At 41.1% G+C, this 18448-nt stretch overlaps 1 long non-coding RNA gene across 1 annotated transcript; it reads right to left on the bottom strand.

Annotated features, from left to right (window-relative positions):
• Positions 1-2156: 2156 nt before the first annotated feature.
• Positions 2157-18162, bottom strand: LOC145431446 (uncharacterized). Its single transcript, XR_013911747.1, has 3 exons — positions 17983-18162; positions 12776-12878; positions 2157-8424 (listed from the first exon to the last, which is right to left on the bottom strand). It is a non-coding gene; the product is annotated as an uncharacterized LOC145431446 (long non-coding RNA).
• Between the last annotated feature and the right edge of the window lie 286 nt (positions 18163-18448).

Genomic DNA, 18448 nt, shown 5'->3' with positions numbered 1-18448 from the left:
CTATGCAATGCTTGTATAATTACATTTTTTTTTAAATATAAAAACTAATCACAACAACAGTCACTTCAAGGTGCTTTATACTGTAAGTTAAAGTAATACAGAGAGGGCTTGATCAAACAACCTCCTTTAAGCAAGCACTTGGCGACAGTGGGAAGGAAAAACTCCAGTTAATACGTTCTGCACACCTGAATCAATGACACGTGGCCAGGAGGAAAGAAATATTACAAAAGAAAATGTACATGTATATAGATTATGACCTTACACTGTTTTGCCATTATTTTTAATGAAATATGTTTCAGTCCAAGCTACCTTTGTTAGGTACAGTAAAACAATGTTCACACAGTCACACACAGTAATATATACTACCACTCACAAAGGCAGAATGCAATCCACCAATTAGGAAATAGTGTCTAGACACAAACTGGACTCAAAAACAACAGTAGTTTTTGTGATTGATTCTCTAAAAGCCAGAAGAAAAGCAGACACCCATTTGTAACATTTATCAGTAACATCCAGATCCAAGGAAAATGTCCATTTAACATTCTAAAAACATCATCGAAAAATTAGTTATTACTATTGCGAAATGCTTTCTTTCATCCAGTCGATCATGTGCAATACTATAAGAACGCAAACGACATCAAAATCTATTAGTCTTGTACAATAATCCCTACAAAATAGGATCATATGAGAAACTGCAACATTACATTCAGAAGTTCATTTAATCCTGTGGGTGACAAAGTCTGCAGACTTTGTCACTAGAGTAAACATCTAGAAAGCCTTTCTTTTCTTCAATAATAAATCATGGTCTCCTCTAGGTGGTGCTGAACCGTGTTTAATACCACAAAGTCAAAGGATGCTATATCATATTTCATATAATTAAAGTGGGCTGCTACTGAATAGTCGCTATCAAGCCGGTGAATTGCACTTTTATGTTCAATTTTCGAATGGTTTTACCTATATGTGCTGCACATGTGATCACACTCCTTATTGGAAACTGTTTACCTGTGTGTGGATGACAGAAATACATTGTTTTACTAGTACTGTGACACTGGGTGCACACTGGTAATTTAGTTAGAGATGAAAAAGTTCATTACAGTACAATTAAGAAAACATCCAAACAAGCACAGTCTGTTTGGAACGGCTGGCAGTGAAAGCCTCTTCTCTCAAAAAATGGCAGCACAGCTTAGGTGCAAAGTTGTATCAGAGTGAACCACAAAACATCTGGAACAATGTGCTTTGGACTGATAAGACCAACGTGTAGACATTTGATCATGAATGCCACATTTTGTGAAAGCCAAAAACAGCATGTCAGCATGGTGGAGGAGCGGTGATGATTTTGGCTTGTTTTGGAGCAACATGGCCTGGTCATCTTGCAGTCACTGAGTCCACCATGAACTCCTTTGTATACCAAAGTTTTCTAGTCAAATGTAAGGCCATCCGTCTGTCAGCTAAATCATGCAACAGGACAAATGTCCAAAGCACAGTAACAAATCTACAACAGAAGGACTGAAAAAGAAAAAATCAAGGCGTTGCAATAGCCCAGTCAAAGTCAAGACCTTAACCTTAAGAGAGAACCTCAATGAACTGAACCAACGCCGCAAATAACACTGACAGACAATGTGAGAAACTGATAAAGTCAGACAGAAAACAGTTATTTCAAGTTGTTGCTGCTAAAAGTGGTTCTACAAGCTGCTGAGTCATGGGTGGAATTAGTTTTCACAGAACTGTACAGTGTCTTTTTTTACACGAGTCTGTGCTGTTATTGGATACAAATATTGAAACTAAATTACATTGGATACTTTTTTTTAATCCAGTCATTATTGTGGAGTTCACACCTTTTTATCCAGCCACATAGAGAGGAAAACCGTGCTTGCCACAAAGTTTAGTTACTGACACGAGGTGTACTTTTAGCTGTGCTAAATTTAGCATACGAGACATGTGTGCACAAGAAACAAGATGATTTACTGGCGGTGGCTAATTATACATGTCAGCAGTGTTTTCCCTTGCAACTGAACAGGAAGTGAAGGTCACCCCACCTGGAAGACTTGTCACATCAACTGAAACAGACGTTGGCTTTTACTGGAAACCGTAAATGTCGCACAGTGTCACATTATCTCTCAGGCCGCCCCCCAACCCGACCCCACCCAACGGCTGGATATTGACTGGCCTCCAGTGGGTCTCAGCTGACTCAACACTGGCTCCATTCAGATCCTTTTCACAGCTCTCAAAAGGAAAATATCACTTTATCTTCTTTTATTTTTTATTTTACAGCATGCAAATAATATATGCCACCAGGAGTAGAACATGGAAGTTTAGTTAACGGCCTTCGGGGGGCGCTTTGCCTCATGCCATTTTTGAGGAGTAATTGTTAAACAATTTCAGATTTAATGACACCAAGTTTTGAATTTGACACAAGTGTACCACCTACTGCTAAATGGTGTCGACATTTTTCAGCAAAAGTTTATCTTCCCTCTGAAATCTGATTTACCCTGCTGTTTACCTCTGTCTTGACGCACCACTGGTTCTTTTTGGAAATCTTATTTCCTGAAGTCATTTTTTTCTTTTGCAGTGTACACATTGTTAAATAGAAACAGCTGGCGCTCTGAAAATACAGACGTTCTGTGGCTCTGTGCTGAAAATGAGAACTTTAAACTGTATCAGCTTTACAAAACATAGTACTTAAGTAATTCAAGATATTGTGTTTCTTTCTAAGGAGGAAAAAAGGAAGGGGGGAGGGGTGGACAAAAGGGCAAAGGTCATAAACCAGACCTTCAGCACTGGTCCGCTGAATCCCCACGTCACCAAATGACCTTGGATAAACAAACTTCCCTTTGCCAGGTGCAGATAGTTTAACTGTTGACAGTGTTTTAGCTGCAAATCCCCAAAAGCACACAAACAGCAAAACTTCCCTATCGTCCACATTGTGACTCAGTCTACTCAAAACACTCTGTAATGTCATTCCTCCTCTGCTCCAGCAGGGTCACCCAGTGCAGGTGTTCTTGTTATCCAGATGTCATTCATAAACTCTATTGTGCCAAAACCTGTCTGTGTCTTGTCAGCTGCCGTCGATTTACAGAGACGGAAGTATTTCTTGGAGTAATGGATGGGAATTATGTGTGCTAGCCAAGTGGCTGTGCTGCTTGCATGTTTTAGCTATCAAAAGATAAGAGGAGTCTTTATGATTTACAGAGAGTGTGTGGGAGTGAGCCATCTTTCCAAAAGGACATGCTTTACTTATCTGGTTTCTGTAAGGTTGATTTTTTTCTTCTTTTTAAAAAAAAAAGTTTTCATTTACATGATGAGGAGCTTGAACAAATCAATTTACACTAACTGGACACTTTACTAGTAGTAGGTAGAACCGTGTTTTTCTTTCTAAATGGCCTTAATTCTTCATCCTATAGATTCAACAAGGTGCCGGAAGCATTCCTCAGAGATTTTGGTCAACACTGGTTGCAAAGATTGGTCGTTCTACCCTCACCTGTGGCATCAACAAACCATTTTTGTTTTGGGACCTGGTGCTTATAGGATACTTTCTCTTTTTTGGACTCTGTGAATCCTTCAGTTGTCTTGACCAGGTCTACATGATCTACAAGTGCACTGAGCTCCAGTCATGTGATTGGCCGATTAGGCGTTTGCATTAAAAAGCAGTTGAACAGGCGTACTTAAAAAAGTGGCTGGTGAGTGTATAACACCTTGGACAAAGCCAGCCCAATGCTTCCTACAGTTTTCCTTTATTATACCAAAATAAAGTTGCAGACATTAAAGTTTTAGGTTTTTTGTACTCTCATTCTGCCTTTGGGCCCTAGAGCAGGGCACTTTCAACCACTCTACTAAAACTGCAACAGCTGTTGCCAAAGTGCAAATCTATTACTACCACATAAAGGTAAAATAATAAATTCCCCCACTAAAATCGGAAACACCAGTTTAAATGATACAATCAATGAATAATGAGAACATTTGTGTTACTGTCAAAAACATGGGAGGAAATTGTACCCCTGGGTCATATGGAATTGCTTTTCCACACAAATTGGATAAATTAATTAACCGACTGATTCATTACATTGCCGCAAATGCAAATTCATTTGCAGTGTGGGCACAGAATGAAAAAAACAAAACAAAATAGCAAACAAATAAAACCAAAACCGATAAATCACACACAGTCCACAGCAAAACAGCATGACACAATGCAGTGGTAAACAGTAGGCAGATTTAACTTAGTGCAGACAAAAATACAAACGCTGATGTGCACTTAGAGGTTGGAAGGCCAACGAAAAGCTCACTGATAGACCCAACAGCTTTACACTACCTGGACAAATATGCTCTCTTCTGTTAACTGGAATGGGTAAATTTGATATATTATCTTTAGCAGACGAGACACCAGGAGAAAACACGATTAAGATAAGTTGATGGCTCCTGCATTGATTTGATCACAACAAACTGACACGCTGCTACAAACTTTTAACATCCTCATTTATTTAAAGCCACAATATCCTGCCAGAGATTCCCCATCACCTTAGACAAACTGCACTCAGCCGGAGCCTCCTGCTGTCAGTCTGAGTTTCAGATGGGAGGTTCCCAGGATGTGGGGAGGATGTGGGTTGCATCCAAATGATATGTCCTTCTTCTTCCTCTTCTTCGTCTTCCTCATGTCTGTGTGTGTGTGTGTGAGAGAGAGAGCGACTGGGCCATGGGGGGAGGAGTGTTATCATTGAAGTGTGAGTCATCCTGACCCTCCCCTCCTCTCCCTGCACTTTATGTGGCGTGTGTGTGTGTGAGGGAGGTGCATTTATGTTAAACGGGGATGCTTTGAATGCATCAAAGGAGGCTATGATAGTGTGTATGATTTATTATTCCGTCCATGTGTATCATGGCGGATGGCGTGAGCATCCCTGCGTGATGTGAGCGTGCAAGGTTGATAAAGCTGAGGTGAGTCATCCACAGGCCAGCATCGCTTGTTACCATGGGTCACGCACAGCAGGTACCCCACCTCTCCATGTGTTTTTTTTTTTTACTCACCTCTCTTCCTTATCCTCTTCCTCCTCCATCTCCTCCTCTTCTTTTTCCTCTCTGACTCACAGATGACTCCCCACCACCGCCACCGATGACATCATCACCCCCTCCCAAACACTTTGTTGTGGTGAATCATACTGTACGTCGAGATTTTCTCCGCTCGGCTCCTCAGCCAGCCAGCAGGATAGACCCAAATGTTACCCGTTCATTCATAAAATCCTCCTAAAGTCGCTGAAGCGTTCGTCTCTTGACGGCTGACTCCTCATGTTTGTTGCTTGAGTGACGTCATCCATTTTAACATTTATACTGTAATGGAATAAAATGACCCTCTGATTATGTTCGGGGAAATATGCTCTGCTTCGGACGCCCATGCGAACGCGCTTGAAATGCCACTCGCCCCCCTCAAGTAATCATCAGCTTGTTTGAAAGCTTGTTCAGTTTTGGAGAAATGTCTCTCTGGGTTAAAAGTACACATTAAGATTAAGAGTAGTCTCTTAACTGAGAATTCTTTATCATTTAAGTTATCTTAGGTGGGAGCCAGAATATGTTGCCTCTTTTCCACATTGATATGAGTACAGTGGTAAAATGAAGCTCATGTTTCAACACTACCTAGGCATTTTTCATGGCTGCTGTGACTGTGACTCTTATATATTGATTGGTTATACGTTTTACAGGAAATGCACCATTGTTCTCCTGTCACTCAATCAGTAATGAATACAATGTGCCTGTATATAAAAAAGGCCAGTACACTAAAAAAGTGCTGTCTATGTGTCTAACCCACCCAATCTCAGCCATTTGTCCATAAAAGTATCATATTCAGATTTCTTTCAGTTGTTAACAATAATGTATTGTCATCACATCTCCTCCTCTGGTGGAATAACCGACCCTGGTTTCTTCCACAGACTGCTGACAGCTTACGTTCTCCAGATGTTTCTAAATTTTCCGTCACAAAGGGCGAACTCGCTGTGTTGTCTGCGTTGTGTCGTGCCTGTGAATGCCGTGGGTTAATAACACGCGGCCAAATCAGACCCGCAGAGACGAAGCGATTCAGTGACGTCAGAGACGAGAGCGTGAAGTCACCTGACTTCTTTGTCTTCAAACTACTGTATGTATCTGCTCCGCCTGTCGTCTCAAACTACATATGGATGCTCGACAAGGCGGTAGATTGCTACATCTATCCTTAAGATGTGAGGTGCCATATAGTTTCTGTTATATTTTATTCCCATTTTTTAAATTGTAGTTGCTGAACTGGAGAATGTGCTTAACACAGCATCTAATTTCTCTCCTCAGCCACAGTTTTACGCTGCAAGTCAATTTTTTTCCTTCACAATGGGACACCTCAAACACACTTTCTGACAACAGCCTAATTACTGTAACAAATCACTGCTCTTGGCAGTCTCACTCATATTTGACAGCACATGCTGTAACCATGGCAACAGTAAATCTTCCACAACATGCTCTAAAAAGTAATTGTGAAACGAGCTCACATCTGAGCTAAAAACAGTCATTACATCTGGCAAGACTTTTTTTTTTCTTGCCTGCTCTCTGTGGCGATGAATTTCAAATAGATGCCCTGAATCACGTGATATGAATCTATACTATTCAATTAAAAAAAAAAAATCTGCTACTGTTACAGTGTTTTAATGAAATGTATGTCATCGTACTGCATGACAGTTTGTGTGTCCTGGCGTCGTAAGTCCACCTGCCGTCTCTTCCTCGGCTTGCAGGGCTTTTTGTGAATGGAGGCTTGCTGTGCTCTGACGGTAGGATGGATGAATGGGAGGGAGCGGCGGACGAATGAATGAGAGCGATGGAGGGATGTGTGTGGCGAGATAGGGAGAGGTGGAGGCTACGTCATATTACGTTTCCGCAGTGCATCAAGGGAACTAGTCTGTCTGTGACTCATACTGTCAGGATGGGGGGGAAGGGGGTTGGGGATGGCGAGGGAGAGAGAGAGCGAGAGAGCGAGAGAGAGAAGGGCAGAGGGAGGAGGAGACAGAGATGAAGAGGATGAGGAAAAGAGAGCAGGAAAGGAGGGGTCTGGTCTTTTTTTGTCCTACCTTTAGTTTTTTTCTTTTCCACTGCTCCATCCCCCATCAGTGATGTAATACAGGTGACCTATTCATCGCTGGGAGGAAGCCTTCCTCGCCTCTCCTCCTCTATCCCCGCTCTCATTTTCTCTCTCTCTCTTTCTCTCCTCCCTCACTCCTTGCTCAGCTGACTGACTGAATGCATGAATGAACAGGTCTCTCTCTCGCTCTCCTTTTAACGAGGTGGGGGGAGGGGTGACACAGGAAGCTGTGAGGCAGACCAGAGCAGGAGAAGAGGAAAGAAAGAGTGATAAGGAAGAGAGGGAGGAGAGAGAGTTCCCATGGCGTCTGATACATATCGACTGCTGATCTCATCCTTTACGTGCGAAGCCGTCACTATTGTCTGTCTAGCCGTACCCTATGTGCGTAAGACACAAATGGATGCAGCTCAATTCACTGAGAAATACATGTATGTTTTCTGAGAACTCTGTCTGACTTGGAAACTTCTTATATCTGCCGGCTTTTCTAAAGTGCACCAGTGAATCAGAATTTGTACACACAGCAATGCATCACACAATTTAAAGTGTATGTAGCAGTTCTAGATAAAGATTAGAAACAATGCTACCTCTATAAATGTGAAACTCTTAGGTGACTTCTTGACCTTTGAGGTCGCCGGGATTAGAGCTTGTCCAAGATTTTAAGTAGATGCACCTATGGTATCAGTTTCAAAATCCTACGTCACCTCATTCTTGAGTTATGCATTCACAAGATTATTGAAAACTTGACCTCTGACCTCGAGGCCGAGGCCACTGAGATCGTCGTCCAAGGTTTTTTGTACATGCACCTATGGTATTATTTTGAAAATCCTACAATGCCTCATTCTCGAGTTATCATATTCACAAACTTGGGTGTCCACAGTACCCCATCGCCCTTTCACAGCTGAAGGCTAAAAACCTGTATTTGTTATCGAACTTTACACTGTGACAACTTCCACATGTCACCTAGCCCTATCAAGAGGAAAAAGTTTAAAAAAAAAAAGTGATAACTTACCACATGGTAATCTGCTGACAGTTCAGATGTGAGGAACACAGTGAGCTAAATCACCAGAATCAGATTACTTTAATAGTAAATCCACTGCTACCATAAACAGATCCCAAAAAATCAGTTTAATGTTGGATAAAAGTAGCTGCACCAAATTTTCCCAGATGAAACAGTTTATCTAATAAAATACTTACTTTTAATGGACTTGAAGCTCAAACTGCTGGAGACCCGACTGCCTGGGTCCATGGATGTTTGTCGTGGACGCGTACGTGTAAAGTGTAAAACCAGCTGTAGCCTCTGGGGGCAACATTGTAAACAGCAGGTCTTTGTCTTCTGTAATTTCCTACAAATGCAGACAAACAGAAAAATCTTATAAGAAGCTAAATCAGCTACACACAAATGCTAAAAATTTTGAGACTACATTTCAGTAAAATACAGTCTGTTCCCTTGCACATGACTAAAGCCTTCCCCCAAAAGAAGGGATTATAAATCCATACCTGCTTACTTTGCCATATAGGCTACATATGTAGGAGTTTGTACGCATGTATGTGTGCCTGTGTGTGTGCACATGCTCATTGCCAGCCATCAGACCCTGGCTGTCTCAGCCTCCACCTTGTATGAGTCAGAGCTGCAGTACAGTGTGGGAGAGGCGGGGATTGGATATCCTGCTGGTGGCTCGTCCACACACTTGCACACACACAGACACACACTTTTGTATTATTATTCATGTGAGTACCGCCAACAATACATTCCCAAACCTTCAGAAGTGAGGACCAGCAAAATATCCACTTTGAGTGTCAAAAACACCAGCAGTTCCTCATAAAGTGAAACGTTCAAGAACAACACAACACATGAAAAACTTCCACACGTATGCAGAAAGACATACAGAGAGCAGCAGCGACATATATGTCTGCATTTAACACAGATAAGGAGACATACAGTGCGCACACGTATAGACACATACACAGCATGCTGTCACATCCGGCCCTGCGCTCCACAGTGTGGCCTATAATTAGCTGCCTGCAACGCTGACTGCCTAGAGATGAGATGAGCTAACCAGAGAGAGAAGGAGAGGAAGAAAAGGAGATGAGCTAACCACATGTAGGTAGATGCTGTTTCACTGAGTGAGGAGGAAGAGGAGGAGAGACAAAAAATAAAAAATAAAGGGAATGTAACCAGTTAGAGGTGAAACTTCATAAATTGAGAGCCACCTATGATAGCAGATAGATGGAGCACCCTCAAAGGACATCATCCCAAATCTGTTACAGAACTATGGCTGCACACTCTGAGTGTGGGTGGCCCCAGCAGGGATTAAACGCCAAACCCTAACAATCATTCTCAACTCATTCAGATGTACAAGGCATCCAAATGTGGGATTGAAGATGTGTGCATGGGCGCGCGCGTGTGTGTGTGCATGAGCCTTCCTCGGCACATACTCAGAGACTGGAGCATTTTTATGAATGGGGCTCCAGCAGCCAGTGCGATAAAGTATGTCACAGCACTATAATGAGAGCTGGGATGGTCTCTTAAGTAGCACAATTTCATCTGTATAACAAAGGCAGGCTTGAGACTCGGCTGTGAATGAATGAGTCAGGATCGACGTAACCCGGCTACATGGGCAGGGGTGGGGGTAGGATGGGCCGGGAGGGGGGGTGAAGGAGAGAGGGAGGGGTTTGTGTATGACTCATACTCTCACTTTTCTCATTGTCACTCCACTGCAGTAGGACTGTAGAACTTCTGGACTGCTGTGGGCTCTCCCTCTGCCTCTCAGCTGGATCCACAGCTTCTTCAATACTGCATTTTCACTTTTGTCAATTTGCACATTTTTATAAGAACTGCACATCTCATTCTGCTTTGACACAGGTAACGAAGGCGATCCGTACCTCACAAATGCATTGGCTCTGATGGTGGGTCAGCGTTTCATAAATGCATACTGTGCAGCCAAAACTTGTCACAACCCACTGAACTTTTTCCAGTCGGGAAACTAAACATTAATTTTGGTATTAATTCATGGTTAAATACATTTGTGGTGCATAAGGCTTCAAGAATGAATACATTTGCTCACCTGTGCAAACATAAAACCACGTCTGCAGTGATATATAAATATTTTTCTCAGTGTGAACCACATTCAGCTTTAATAAAGAATGGGAATGAGCTGATGTGGAAAACACAGCATGCTCAAACTGTGTTAATCACATAAGTTTCCCATACCTGAACATGTCGCGGCAGCAGCAAACTGTCCAGGAGATGCTGCTGGTTTTTTTTGTTCAGGTGGTAGGCGTGGCTAGTTTTCAGCCACTGTTTTACCACCAGCAGTTAGTTTCAGTTCAATGATTTGTTGCTAGTAGCAACCACTGCTGGCGCAGTTTGCTGTTTAACTGGCTTTGGCTGTGCCCCAAATCCCCCCTTGTTTACTCACTACATAAAATATACACAAGACTTTACGGAATACCACATACTTTCCAGCAATCTCTGCAGTTTGATGTGGTACGGTTGTTAAAGATAATCTGCCATCTGATGAATGTCCTTCATGAAAACTCACCGTATTCTTTTTAACCCTACGTCTTATCCTATGAATCTAACAGATAACCTTGATTTTTATATCTAAAAAAAAATCATCGCCACCACCACCACCACAAAAAACACGTATCCGGTAATTCTATAGATGTTGTATGCCTCTCTCGTCCAATAACATCCAGCTTGAAAGAAAAGGTTTCCCTGGACTGCTGTTGAGGTGGAAAAAGTCATCCAACTCTTAATCGTGAAATGTTTTTTGCTGTCAGAAAAGGGACACAACATCGTCTTCATAATGACATTTGGTGGGTTACTCATTGTCATTTTGTGCATCAAGCTCAGCTATTGAGCTGTGCAGTGGTCTCGCTTTAACCAGATTGGTCAAAACTGACATGCTCATGAGTGTGCAGCTGACAAATCTGCAAGAACTGCATGACGCTATCGTGTCAATATGGACCAAAATCTCTGAGAAATGCGGATCTCATTAGTTTGTTTGCAGAACATAAACAGCATGTCATGTAGCCATTCAGTCATAGAGTAATGGAAAAAATAGAAAAGTTAAAAATTTAAACCTTCTTCCTTAAAATCAGCAGGACACAAAGAGATGAGAAACCCAAATGATGACAAGTATGGATAAAGAAGCAGACAGATAAAAGAAATAACCCCTTTGAGATGATTTTGCAGCCAAAAGCTTATTTTATTGTCAGAGGAAGAGCTCCGTGAAAAAAACAGGACATACATTTTTCAAAATAAAACACCTGGAAAGTGATTTAAATTATGCAAGGTTCCTCTAAAGTGATCATATTGCCTGCACAGTAATGGGTAACACCTACATGCAGCCCCAGTTTGATTTAACTCCTTTTAAGAGACCTGTTAGGAACAGCTCAGACCTGTATTTATTTCAAGTGTGCTCATGGCAAAGATGACGCAAACTACGCAAATCTGATCAGTGAACACACATACATACACACGTTTTGCTAACCTGATATTTTAGTCAGCTGCTCAAGGACACAAATCCAGGAACTAAACCTCAACACAGCGATTTACCAATATACGCTTGCTGTTATTTTAAAAATCCCCCAGCTATGCAGAAGATTACATCACACCGGGTCTGTCTTCATAACTTGTGCAATGATTTAGAAACTCCATTTGAAAAGCAACATCTAAATAAAAAACACACTTCTCAGGATGATCTCGTGTCATAAATCATGAGGAAGTAATTCATTCATGATTAGTGCTCCACTTTATAGTTCCCTTGAGCTTTCTATCAGACGGTTTTTATTATTTTACCTCCTGAGAAGTTTTGACAAATTCACTTTCCAGTCCAAGAGACACAACGTGTGAAGATCTTGCTGGGAATGGAGCTGGTGTGACTAAGAGTGAACCAAAACAAAGCACTTAAAGATAATCTTTGTTTTTTATGAGCTCATCTCTGTATTTGTAGACTGTTGTTGAAATAGTCACCAAACCTGACTTATTAACGACTGTGATTTATTACTTAAAACGTCTGTAAGAATACTCAACAGAATTAGCTTTGTGTCCCTGAGTGCAGTATTTATTACTGGGCATGATGCTGTGCCGTTAAAAAACAAAACTAAATAAGTTTCAACATGAAAGCAATTTCAGCTTTAATCCTTTGTATCAGATGGATGGAAAGATTATTCTGCTTTCATTAAATTTTTTTGCATTTAATGATTAAAAGGAAACTACATCAAACATGGTCCAAAAAAAATTTGAATTTCACGTGTCTGATATGGTTTTAAAGATGCATTTCTGTTTTTAATAACATAAACTGACGAGATCTCATTGTGATTGACCCCAAGCAGCAACTTCTCCTGGTGTTTTTACGACTTTGCACCTGTGTACGTAATTGTACCACAATTTAGCTACTAAAACCAAAAAAATATGTTGTCCCCTGGGGAAAAAAGGTGTACTCCATTAACATTTTGTAGTATTAACAGTAGAGACGAGCATGTTTCACCTACCATTTTGCTTCAGTTTATATGAAAAATAGTAACGTTTATTTCCTTACTTTTCCTAAGTAGGTGCTACTTTTATGAGCTGACAGGTCAGCTGCTGACAGATGTGAAGGGTCACAGGAACAGCAAGTCATTGTGAAGCAATGACCAGAGGAAGCGAGGAAGAGGAGAATAGAGGTAATGAAGGTGTAATTTGCTAACCATTTGTGAGGTGCCTGGTTGCCCCGGGGGTTTCCTCTTCTCCGGAACTTCCCCTCCGCAGGGGTTACAGGTGCTGGAGAGAAGAGGAGGTGGTGAGAAGCGGCTGGTAAAGTGTAAAGGAAGGGGTGATGCAGGAAACGTAAGGGGGAGATGGGAGGAGGGTGAGAAGGACAGATGGATTAATCAGACAAGCAACAAAACAAAGACAGAGGAGATAGATTCTTATTAGATTATTTGGAAGGAAAAAAAGACACAACAGGAAAGTTAAGTGCACTTAAGAGGTTTAATGTAAGCCTCTCTTTTATTTCTTTAAAAAATACCCAAAGGTATTTTGAAATTTTCATGTATTTTATAATACGACAGAAGTACCTTTCAAATCTTGTAGAAGGTATGGTGGTGAAGATAGAAAACAATTTCTAAACTTCTCCATCTGTAACTGCCAACTTTCTAAACTTCTAACTCATCCCCATCACATCTTCTCCTTCTGCTTATCCCACAACAACAACCCTGCCTTCAGAGATTGAGTCAACCCTTTTTGCTGTTAGTATTAGCGTTGCTAATTTAGCGATTAGCTATTTAATTAGCTATAGCTTGCTCCTAGTTGAGCTTTTACTTCTACAGTACACAGATAAGGGTTTACAGGATCCCATTGCCAAACAAACGAACAAACAAAAAAGCAACAGGCCAGGGAATAACGAGTGGATGGGATGTTATGAGTGGCTACTGGCAGTGGCTGTGAAGTTGATTGGCTAGAGAGCAAGGCTAGAGACAAAGTCAGCAAGCCCCTGGTAACCACCAGTCACTAGGGAAAAATAGGTATTCTGCAACCAGTTGGCAAGTACTCATGGGAAGCTGCTTGCTGTTGCTGGTTGAAATGGTTGCAAAGTGGTATATGGTGCTGCACTATAAAAACTCCTTGCTATTGCTGTAGTTGCCTGTAGTTTGTATGGATAACACTGAATCCTCTGCACACTCGCTATTTGTTAAGTGTTAGCGAAACTGTGAAGAGAGCAGCGCAAACCAGAAACGGAGATCATGTGCCTTCAAATTAAAAGTTCAATTTTTTAAATCAGTTGGTGTCAGCAGTAAGGTACCGGCGCTTTGAAGGCAGAAGGTCTCCATTTCCAGTATGTATTTTTTCAAGTTTTACTATTTCTTGGTTGCAGTTAGCATGTGTTTTCGAAAAAGCTTGGCATCTTTTATACAAACAATGGGTGATCACAAGGAGGTTCTTGATGGAGAATGTATGTGCGACTGATTTCAACCAGCAACAGGCAGCAACCTTACACCAGCTGGTTGGAGAAAACACATTTTTCCCTTGCGAGTGGCAGTTGCCAGTGGGTTGCCAACTGGTTTCTAGGCTTGTGTGCCTGAGGGCTTAGCTGTACATATATGAGTGCATAAAGCTGGTAGCTATCCTCTGGGTATAAACTGATTAAAAATAGAGGGATAAGACCTGATTCTTCAGGAATTAAATGTTTTTAAGTGGAGAGTACTTTTAGATTATTTAGGTATAGGTATGTCATGGCTGACAGTGTCTATTTCCGATCAAAGAACACTGTTCCCACAAAGCAAACTAGCAAACAAACAAAACAGTTTCTGTAGAATAATTTGGTCTGAAACCACTTTGTTACAATCATCGGTGTAAACCTGACCCCAAAATTTTACTTGCTTTTCTAAATACTAAGTGTTTCTCAGGGGGACTCACTGCAGCAAAAGCAACAGAAGCTAAGCGTGCACAAACCAAAACCACTGAAACTTAACTAACATGAACCAAATTAAAAGGAGGCAATCTCTTGTGACTGAAAATTGAACCTCACCTCGTTTTATATCCGCCCGACTTTTTGTTTTGCAGTTTTCCTTTACGACACCAGTGCATGTTTAACTCAGTTCACACCACCTGCACATCTGAAATGCTTATTCTCAAAACTCTGTTTTTAATCAGATTTAGCTGCTACTAAGTATTTTGTATCTTTTGTCATCCTCCCTGCCCTATAACCCCATCTTACCCTATAAACTCCTCACTTCCCATTGAACATGCAGACAGCTGGAGGTGGTGGTAGTGATGGTGGCTGGGCTCCTTCCTGCTTTGAAGCACTCCAGTCAGCTGTGTTGCCTCTGACTGGCTCTCTCTGAGGGGCTTATAATGGCTTTAAGACGCCCTAGCTTCCTCGATAATGACTGCTTCCTTTGCTCTTGGCCTGGCAGGCTGGCTCGCTGGCTGACTTGCTGGATGTGTGGGTGGCTGGCTGGCCACCTAACAAACTGACCAATGCTCAGTTCACATCTGCAGTATTATAACTACACTAACCTAACACAGGGAGGGTCTGATCAAACCTAATAAGTTCTGTGTATCCTGTAAATCAAACAATCAGGCAGCAACCAAGTTGTTTGTGTTGCTCTGTAGTTTTTTTTTTTTTTAAACTTTGCTTCAAGCTTCTTGTGAATACTTGTTTGCAGATTATTAAATGAGTAAATATGAGCTGTTGTCTTGCTGGTTAACTGAGGGAATGGATAGTTAGTTTAATGCGTGACTCTTTGACTGACTGGGATGGTTATAAGCTGGCTCCTTAAGTAGCTGACTTATTGGCTCAGGAATGCAGCAGGTGGCTCAAAATCTGAATGGGTTTTGCGGTTATGTGTGTGTGTGTGTGTGTGTGTGTGTGTGTGTGTGTGCGTGCGTGCGTGCGTGCGTGCGTGCGTGCGTGTGCACATGTGTGAGTTTTGTGTGTATGGGTTTGTGCCTGAGTGCGTGTTTTTTTCCCATGGTTGAAACCATTGAGCTTGTCTGCAGGCCCTCAGATTTCTTCTCTAATCTGGCATGTTTCACATTCCCAATTTCCTCTGCTGATGCATGCCTCCTCTGCTGTTTGTTCAATGGGAGACTGTAAAGGGGAAAAAATGACAACTGCCTGTCTTTCCAACTCTGTCTCTCTCTGCTCAAGCTGTTCCTGTTTTCACACAGTCAGATTAGGTGAGGCATGAGCTCCTGCTCGTCCACCACATCCGTAACACTAACATGCAATGCAAAACTTTGCTGCACTTCTTACTGCTGCTAAATAGTCAGCTAGGATATTAATCTTGGATAGGATATTTGCATTTGGCAAAATAAATCAGTCATATGTCAATGTAATTTACAAAAGAAAGTGTTTTCTCCTATAGTATATTAATGGAAAAACATTAACTTAAAAAAATATATGGTCTGTTTGTGGCACAATGAAAGCTGGAATCCACCCACATAACACATAACGCACACACACACACAACACACACACACACACACACACACACACACACACACACACACACACACACACACACACACACACACACACACACACATATAGAGCCACTTGACCATTAGGTAAACAAAGGGCAGCGGAAGCCAGGGAACACTCTATCAGCAGGTTATCTACAGTACTGTTGACTCTACTATCCCTTATCTATTACACGAACTCTATACTTTCATATAAACATGCTCCAGGTATGTGTGCGTTCCACATTTGGATAAACACTCACATGCTATAAGAGTGTATATATGTTACCCCGTGTGTTTCCATCTGGTTTAACAGTTGAATATGTGCGCGACAGTATGTATTTGTATGTGTTTGGTTTTCAGAGTGGGAGGGTTTGTGAGCGTGTGTGTTTTGCTGAGGTCGAGAGGAAACAGCAGGACAAGTGAATGTGACACCAGCATTTTCTGATGCAACACCATGACTGGATTCACTGTGTTTGTGTAACACATTTTCATATCTATTACTTTTCCTATGAAGCTGAATTGCACTTATATGGTTAAGCACGAGATATATTTAAAGTATTCCCTTGATTAATGTTGATATGCTCTGGAGTGTTACAGAACCTTTCTCTCTTGCACTCTCTCAGTCCTGTTCAGACAGGATTAGTATTTGCACAGGCAGCTATTCTTTCCCATAAAGAGAAGCAACCCATCCTGGTTAGATCATATAAAAGTAGTAGCAAGTAGGGCTGACATTGGCCGCGAGATTAAGACACGTGCATTAGAGCCTCTTAATGCGTGTTTTGTTACCAAAAATAGAGAGGGGACAGCTTAACATATAAAACAGGAAAAGACCCTTTATTTCAAAAAAGTAACTGTATTCTAAATACGGTAATGGTAACTGTAACGGAATATAGTTACTCATATTTTGTATTTTAAATACATAACGACAGTACGTGTATTCTGTTACTCCCCAACACTGCTTACATGTCTATGGTTTATGGGGTACAAATGTTGGTTTCTAGTCCCTCTAATAACTTTGTTTGGGGTGATTTATGGTCACACTTTGGCTACAAACCTGGATATTCTTGAGTCAGCAGGTGCCTTAGGATTCACAGACATGTTGCATGCAATGTTCTTAGCTTCTTACCCAGAGCAAACCTGCCCTTGTTTAATAATACTAGGATGGCGATATACGCCAAATACCTCCCGAATGTGAAACTGAGATGGAAACCAGAAACAAAGAATGCCTACTTTTAAAGTAAAAATTAGGCCTTACCGCTGCAACTAATAGATTTTAATTTCAAGATGAATAGTATCCTTTTCTGTTTTGCTTTGCACTTTTTACAGTTTCACTACTGCTTGGTGAGTAGTTGGCAAGTGTTTGCAGACAATTCTGTCCTCACCACAAACCACAGACAATCTGCTAGTGGCCAAAACTAGCACATCCTTGCAACCAATTTCAGCTAACAACGCCAGGAACCTCATACCAACCAGTCAGAGATTACACTTTTTTAGCTAGCGACGTAGGGTTATCAGGACGTAGATGCTAACTAGGGGTAGTACAATAACTGAAACTGCATAAAACAGTAATTTGTTCATTTGTTTACCCATCTAGCTGTATGATTTAGTTTTTGCTAACAAATATTTTGCTCTTCCTTTATTTTTTAAATTTAGTTTCAGTCATAATTTGACTCACTTTTTTTGTTATAGTGGCTGACAAAATAAAAAATATTGTGAACTGAAAGAAAATTAACTCTCAACACCAACGACATCACTTTTCACATTTAAATATGAAGAAAAAACAGATACGACATGGTGTTGGGTCCTGTTTTTTGTAACGCTGAGGTAAGTCGTGTCTTGGCTGTAGTGTCGAATTTACTAGACACGTGTTGTGATAAAATCATGAAACATGCTTTAAATTTCCTTTAAAACTACCTGACAGATTTCAGTGTAGGTGAAGTATACTTACTGTTATTTTCCAAAAAATCACACACCCTGGTATCCTGCAAAATAACCGTAAGTCTAATATCTGATATGTAGCCATATACTGTGCACCAGCTGCCCAGTTTGCTTAGTGATATAACAGGAAGTGATGACATGCAGGTCTTTCAAGGATATCCCAAAGTGAACCCAAATACACCAGAATTTATCAGATGTTTGCTGAAAGTACTGTGTCAACCTTTCCCAGGACAGATTATCAGCAAGAGTTTGCTACATAATAGGATAACAAACTGGGTCAGGCTTCTTTTTTTGTAATCTAATAAATGCAATCGATAGCCTACATATTCTGTACCATATCTCCCAGACTCACCAGTAATTTGGAAGACAAGAATTCCCTGTGTATTTCTGGCCTCATGTCAATTGCATAAAATCAAGCTCACACCAGCTTTATCAAACTTTAACAATCTTAACACAAGACAGTCTCCTTTCTGTTT

Source organism: Astatotilapia calliptera, chromosome 10, assembly GCF_964374335.1.
Source record: "Astatotilapia calliptera chromosome 10, fAstCal68.1, whole genome shotgun sequence".
In the NCBI taxonomy this organism is placed as follows: domain Eukaryota; kingdom Metazoa; phylum Chordata; class Actinopteri; order Cichliformes; family Cichlidae; genus Astatotilapia; species Astatotilapia calliptera.
Note: the sequence above shows the minus strand (reverse complement) of the source record. Positions and strands in the feature narration are given on the sequence as shown.